Here is a 6875-nt window from a genome sequence, read left to right as displayed (position 1 = left end):
AAGAAGGGTGAGTACGAGCGTACTCAACAAGTTCATTATAGAAAAAGAGGTGTTTAATGCAATAGCTACAACCATAGACCAGGAAGTCAAAGGAAATGCATGTTTCCGTAAACATTTCTTCAAAGGTTGCTTTTATTCTGAAAAACTATATCCGTCAACCTTCACCGGGTGTCTAGAATGGAAATGAAGTTCCTTTCCGGCCGCGTTCGTATTATTAAAACTACCATAGCACTTCAGAACATCAAAGAACCTGCAATGCATACCTTTCCTCACAAAGAAGGATCCATCTTGGCGCTCTTCTAGAGAAATCCATGGAGAGGGTGCTTCTTCTAGGTCCCCCAGTGCTACTTCCGAGGCACCGTGGAACGGAAAGATCCATCTTGGCACTCTTCTAGAGAAATCCATGGAGAGGGTGCTTTTTCTAGGTCCCCGACGGCAGCTACTTCTGAGGCGCCGTGGAACGGCAGCAAGCGCTGACGCCCTTCCACATCCAGATGGGCAAGGTGAAGGAGAGGGAATGGTGGGTGGAGCGCAGCGGATCGAGGAGAATATGTGAACTGGGAAGGATAGGAATAAGGAGCAGTGACGGTTTTGAGGAAGAAGGGCAGCAATATTATGGGAGTCACCGTGCGTAATTTTCGGGCTGCGAAGACAGCGGGCTGCTGCGGGGGCCATTGGATGCAGGGAGGAATCGATGGTGTTGGATCGGTCCGATGTTCTGCTTCCCATCGGCCTACGATAGGTAGTATTTACCATAGAATATGCAACTTATGCTTACAAAAGAAACTATTACAACTTGTCAAAATGCGACTGAATACTACACATAAACACAGCAGCAGATACACTGCCACCGGAGCTGCCACAAAGAAGCATCAGTGGCAGCAAGGGGCAAAGCAGTCGTCGCCAACTCTATAAATCAACAGTGTTAACATCTCACGCTTACACTTCCCTGGACAAGTAGGTGACAAAGCTCAACATGAGTATAATACAGCAAACATTTCATCTTCGGCTAAGCAAATTTTCATAAAATGCCATGACTGTAGCAAAGAAACAATATACACTAATCTACTCCCAGCAATTCATGGCTGACCAAATGAAACAACTACCACAGGCTACTAAAAGAATTAGTCAGCATGAATTATTTTCAGACTCAAACACCAGCCACAGAATATAAAATCACACAACTCAGCAGCATTGGTATCAATGTACTGGATTTCATCTTGTTGCAGGCTAGAAACTGACTGTAATTCATCAACAGCGACAGAAACCAAATGAACACGACACAAAAAAAAAACAGCAGCTAGACAAGTGCCATCTGGCACTTGTCTTAGCTTCGATTAAGGCTTCGATGGAGCTAATTCAACATGTATAATAAAAACAAAAAGAATGCAAGGATGTATCAGAGGTAAGATGACGATTTTTTCATGATAAAGGCGCACTTGATATTATAAAAAAACGCGAACCAAAGAAGACTTCATGTTCCCAGATATATTTAGATCATCCAGCTTACAAGTAGTGCGCACCTGTTCGTTACAGCTTAGTCCCTTGAAGAACAATTCCAGGTTAGTACAGCAAACTCTATTCTTATCAATTCTATAACCAGAATTAGCACAAGAACAGAGATAAGAACTAGTTTACCTAAACAAAATCTGCTCTAAATCGTACAAACCACAAAAACTAGCTTTAACATCAATGAGAAACACCAGCAAATTTGAACCTGTCAACAAAACCATATTACTACTAGTGGCAGACTGCAAGTAATTTATTGGCTGCTGTCATGGAGTCTTAGTTTGGCAACGAAAGGAGAATTTCAACTGCTAGATGGCAGCACTCAAACATCTACAGGACAAGAATCTCTTTTTGCTAGTTAACAGAAATTTACACATTAAAATCACACAAACACTATCGTGACTGAATATAATGTAGCAACATAAACAATGTATCAAGCAAACAGCCCTTTGCAGTCAATTATTCAAATGTAGGCAGTAGAAAATTACACCAGGAATATATTTAACAAACAGGTATGCAGTATCAAATAGCATGGTACAAACAGAAGATTACCAATTCGTACTACCAACATTGAGCATTTAGGATTCAGTACTCCAAGACATCATTATTATATATGAAAAAAAAAAATCTAGAAGTGCTAGCCAGACTAACCATGGTAGTTCATAAATCAACAGCACATCAGTACAAGGAACTAGCTGTACCTGACTAGATGCTTCAGTAGCATAGCATAGCTTCTGCATTACCATAAGATGCAATTAGAATCGGGAAAATAATAACTAAAGGGTGTGGACAGGACCAAAGAAGGATATTACGGCCTCGACCAATACGAAATTTAACTAAATACTAAGGTTTTAATATGATTGTTCATACACAAACATGTTGCTTTGTGTGCTTATTTTTTGACTGAATGTGCAAACAGATCAAGCTAGATTAACTACTAAACCATAGTGTAACTCTGAAACCTGGCATCTGTTGTACACATGGCCATTTTACAAATGCATGTATCTCTCTCTCTACTTGAGCACCAGAAACTCAGGTTTCAGGTCTCAACACCCTCGAAAGCTAATGTAAACAGATCAGGGATAGCGACCAACATGATTAATACAAAGGAGTCAGCTCCACATGAACAATATGATGAGATGCTTAACCAAATAATGAAGGCCCAATGCTGACAAACAAAGCAAAAAAAAAATGATGCTAATTAAGAGGTTAGCATGTAGGTTATTTACAGACTAAACTTGTTCACGCCGTACCAAGCTAGCATGAAAATGATTAGCTTGGAGGTTCTTTACTGATTTTTGGCAGCTCTCAATCTTTCCCCGCTTCATTGCTCACTAATTTTCTGTACTGGTTTATAAAAACAATTGGTGTGATATAAAATTGAGAACAAAACAAACTAGCTGGAACTTATATTTATATCAAGACAGAGTATTTCGTGTTGGAACTCGGAAGAAACATATCGGCATTATTTTCTCGAGAACCTGATTACATAAAACCTAGCTCTAACTTGCACCTGCTAGTACCAGGGACTAGCGAAGAAAATAGAATCCACAACTACCAAAATGCATAACCTTCATACTTGATCCCCCTAATTTGCTAAACACACTAGATGGCTACACTGTCAAACTAACCCAGGAGCTATGGATCCACGTAGTAGCTTCAGAACATCACCAACAACAGAAACTAATCGAGTGCTAGCTTAAACTCAATGGTGCTAAACCGTTCACAGTTGCCGGCAAGAGCTCCCCATACCTGAAAACTGCGGCCCCTACAGTAGCAGCACCAGTTGTCGGAGGGAGTCGGATGGGGAGAAGGGCTCGGAGGTGCGCTGTCAAGTCCTGGCCGGAGAAGCTGCTGGACCGGCGGTACTACTGCTACGACGCCTCGCTCCTCCTCCTGCTGCTCTGCCAAGAAACAATTTTTCAGTCAAACTGAATCAGGGGAGCAAAAGTATTGAGGTTAGGGTTTGGATACCGTACCTGCAGGGCGACGACCCGGAACAAGGCGCCGCGTGGGCCACGGTGGAGCTGCGCCGCCGCGTCCGGATGGCCGGCAGCACCTCGCCGGCGTGAAGCACCCACCCGCCGTCCACGCACGCGACGCAGGCGGCGATTTCGACGGAGCGCCGCGCAGCGTCGTAGCGTTGCACGCGCGCGCCGGCGAAAAGGCCGCCGCGACGCAGTGGTTCCTGGGGGCTCAGCCTCACTGCTTCGCGAGTCCATGGCGGCTGCCGTCGATCTTGCGCGTGGGGCTCGTGAGCGAGTGGAAGTTGGTTGGGTGGAGGAGTGGACGGCGGAGGGGAGGTGGCCGGCGATGGAGGTGAGCGGCGGCGGCGTTCGATTTGGGTAGGGCGAGGGGATCGCGGCGTCTCCGTGGGTTCAGTCTGCAAAATGGGCCGGTGGGCGCTGATGAGCTGCTGGGCCAGTTCGAATTTGGACTTAGAGTTTTAGCGCTTGAGTTCTCCCGCTTCACTGAAATTAATTTTGTTGCGCATCCTAGGCTAGGATTCCTAACTCAAAACGGTGCCTATATTTTATGTGCTCACATTTAGTTAGTTTACCAATAAACGAGAAATGATATGCGGCAAAGAAAATAATATCGATCCCCTTTATGTTATTTTTGTCATGAAGTAGAATCGGGAAATAATCTCCTTTTTCGCTGTCATACAGCTTGGGTGGTGTGGGCGGTGGGCCAGATTTTGGGTACCAACCTCTGTCCTAACAATTTGTGACAATCATGGGCATGGTTTCATGCTAATTTACCGCGTGGGGATGATTACTTCATGGTTGTTACATCTGCTATTTGGAATAAGATAATAAATCTACCTTTGATAAACATAGAATGAGAACCCCGTGTGAGATTATTTTCTTCGCTTCACATCTGTTGAAAGGTCAAGGTAAAGAGAAGCTGAATCTGGGAGCTACGAAGATGTTGGAAATTGCGATGGGTCTGCTGAGAGCTCAATCTACTACTTGCGGCATATCATATCCTTTGTTTCTCAAGCTCGGAGAATGGTTTTGGATCCCCAAGTTTGCATTCCTTCAAGAAAAAAAAATGTTGTGAGTGTTCTTCTTTAGTATCCTAGGTACTACGGTTTTAGATCTCTGAGTTTGTTTTGTAATTTTTTTTGTGCTGTTGGCTAGTGGTAGCAGGTTTTCGTTCCATAGTGGATACTTGGTATCGAGCATTCGTAGTGGGTTTCATGCTACTCCACCAACCCGCTTCCCTTGTCTCCCCCTTCTTCGTATAACATTAACTAGTTGAGCTGGTTATTTATGTTTTCGTAATGGAAAGGGGTGGAAGCTCAGTTGGAAAAAATATTACTCCTACCACTACTAAGTTAATTAGTGTGTGCTTAAATATTCTGTTCTTAACCATGAGACACAATGCGCTCTTCATACCGTGTGCTTTACCACATTAGGATTTGATCGGTCGAGCAAGGGCAGATGCAATCATGCATGCTTTGAAATGGTGACATTACTAATCTTGTTATGTTGATATTGTGTCTTCGAGAGATGGCACTTCACCTTAATTGCACTTACAATGGTGGACACATGTCCGAGCTCGGTGCCTCTACCGGGAGTTGATAGTGGTGTCCCTTTGTCGAGTACCACACCCATAACATTTGGCAAACCCCTCCGTCATAAAGTGCTTGTTGGGTCTCCATGTATGGCACTCATAACTTTTTTTATATACATTTATTGTTTCTCCTATTTTGTGTGAATTGTTACGTAAACCACCACATTTTGACTTCATCATGTGCCTCTCTTTAGCACGACGCCCAAGAACATCGAGGAGTGTCTTCGGCACGAGGGAAATGCATGCGATGGTTGAGACTATGGGGCGACGCCAAAGTGTCATCGACGAAGCTGAAAGATAACACACGACCGAGACCATGTGGCATCAAAGTGTCGTCACCATGGTCAAAAAATGACGCATTGTGTGGTGATCCATCATACCACTACGTGGTGTAGTATGCAAGTCATTGACATATAACACTAATGAAACATCGTTCCACTATTATTACATCCCTCGGAGTGGTACAACAAAAACATTTGCAGGGCCAAGGCATGTCTATAGAATTACACACAGACTCTATACATAAGATCAGCACAACCTCCTACTTTACAGTGAGGTAAAGCTGCAAATAAACTCCAGAAGAACAACTGGTAGTCTAACTTATCACTAACTCTATCTATAGAGGGGCTATGACTGGATTCTAGCTACGTAGGTGTTAAGATTAGGAAACTAGTTCCCCTCTACTTATAATCTAGGTTTCTTCATGGTGGATGTAATGATTGACTCCGTCTGGCAGAGTCCTATCTCTTGAAGTAGTTGACTCCTCTGTCTTCAAGTTTCATTGTAGATCCTCGTTCGATGCCTCCATGTCTAAGTAGAGGGGTCAAAGAAGGGTGAGTACGAGCGTACTCAACAAGTTCATTATAGAAAAAGAGGTGTTTAATGCAATAGCTACAACCATAGACCAGGAAGTCAAAGGAAATGCATGTTTCCGTAAACATTTCTTCAAAGGTTGCTTTTATTCTGAAAAACTATATCCGTCAACCTTCACCGGGTGTCTAGAATGGAAATGAAGTTCCTTTCCGGCCGCGTTCGTATTATTAAAACTACCATAGCACTTCAGAACATCAAAGAACCTGCAATGCATACCTTTCCTCACAAAGAAGGATCCATCTTGGCGCTCTTCTAGAGAAATCCATGGAGAGGGTGCTTCTTCTAGGTCCCCCACAGCAGCTACTTCCGAGGCACCGTGGAACGGAAAGATCCATCTTGGCACTCTTCTAGAGAAATCCATGGAGAGGGTGCTTTTTCTAGGTCCCCGACGGCAGCTACTTCTGAGGCGCCGTGGAACGGCAGCAAGCGCTGACGCCCTTCCACATCCAGATGGGCAAGGTGAAGGAGAGGGAATGGTGGGTGGAGCGCAGCGGATCGAGGAGAATATGTGAACTGGGAAGGATAGGAATAAGGAGCAGTGACGGTTTTGAGGAAGAAGGGCAGCAATATTATGGGAGTCACCGTGCGTAATTTTCGGGCTGCGAAGACAGCGGGCTGCTGCGGGGGCCATTGGATGCAGGGAGGAATCGATGGTGTTGGATCGGTCCGATGTTCTGCTTCCCATCGGCCTACGATAGGTAGTATTTACCATAGAATATGCAACTTATGCTTACAAAAGAAACTATTACAACTTGTCAAAATGCGACTGAATACTACACATAAACACAGCAGCAGATACACTGCCACCGGAGCTGCCACAAAGAAGCATCAGTGGCAGCAAGGGGCAAAGCAGTCGTCGCCAACTCTATAAATCAACAGTGTTAACATCTCACGCTTACACTTCCCTGGACAAG

This window comes from Lolium perenne, chromosome 1 (genome assembly GCF_019359855.2).
Source record: "Lolium perenne isolate Kyuss_39 chromosome 1, Kyuss_2.0, whole genome shotgun sequence".
NCBI lineage: Eukaryota > Viridiplantae > Streptophyta > Magnoliopsida > Poales > Poaceae > Lolium > Lolium perenne.
Note: the sequence above shows the minus strand (reverse complement) of the source record.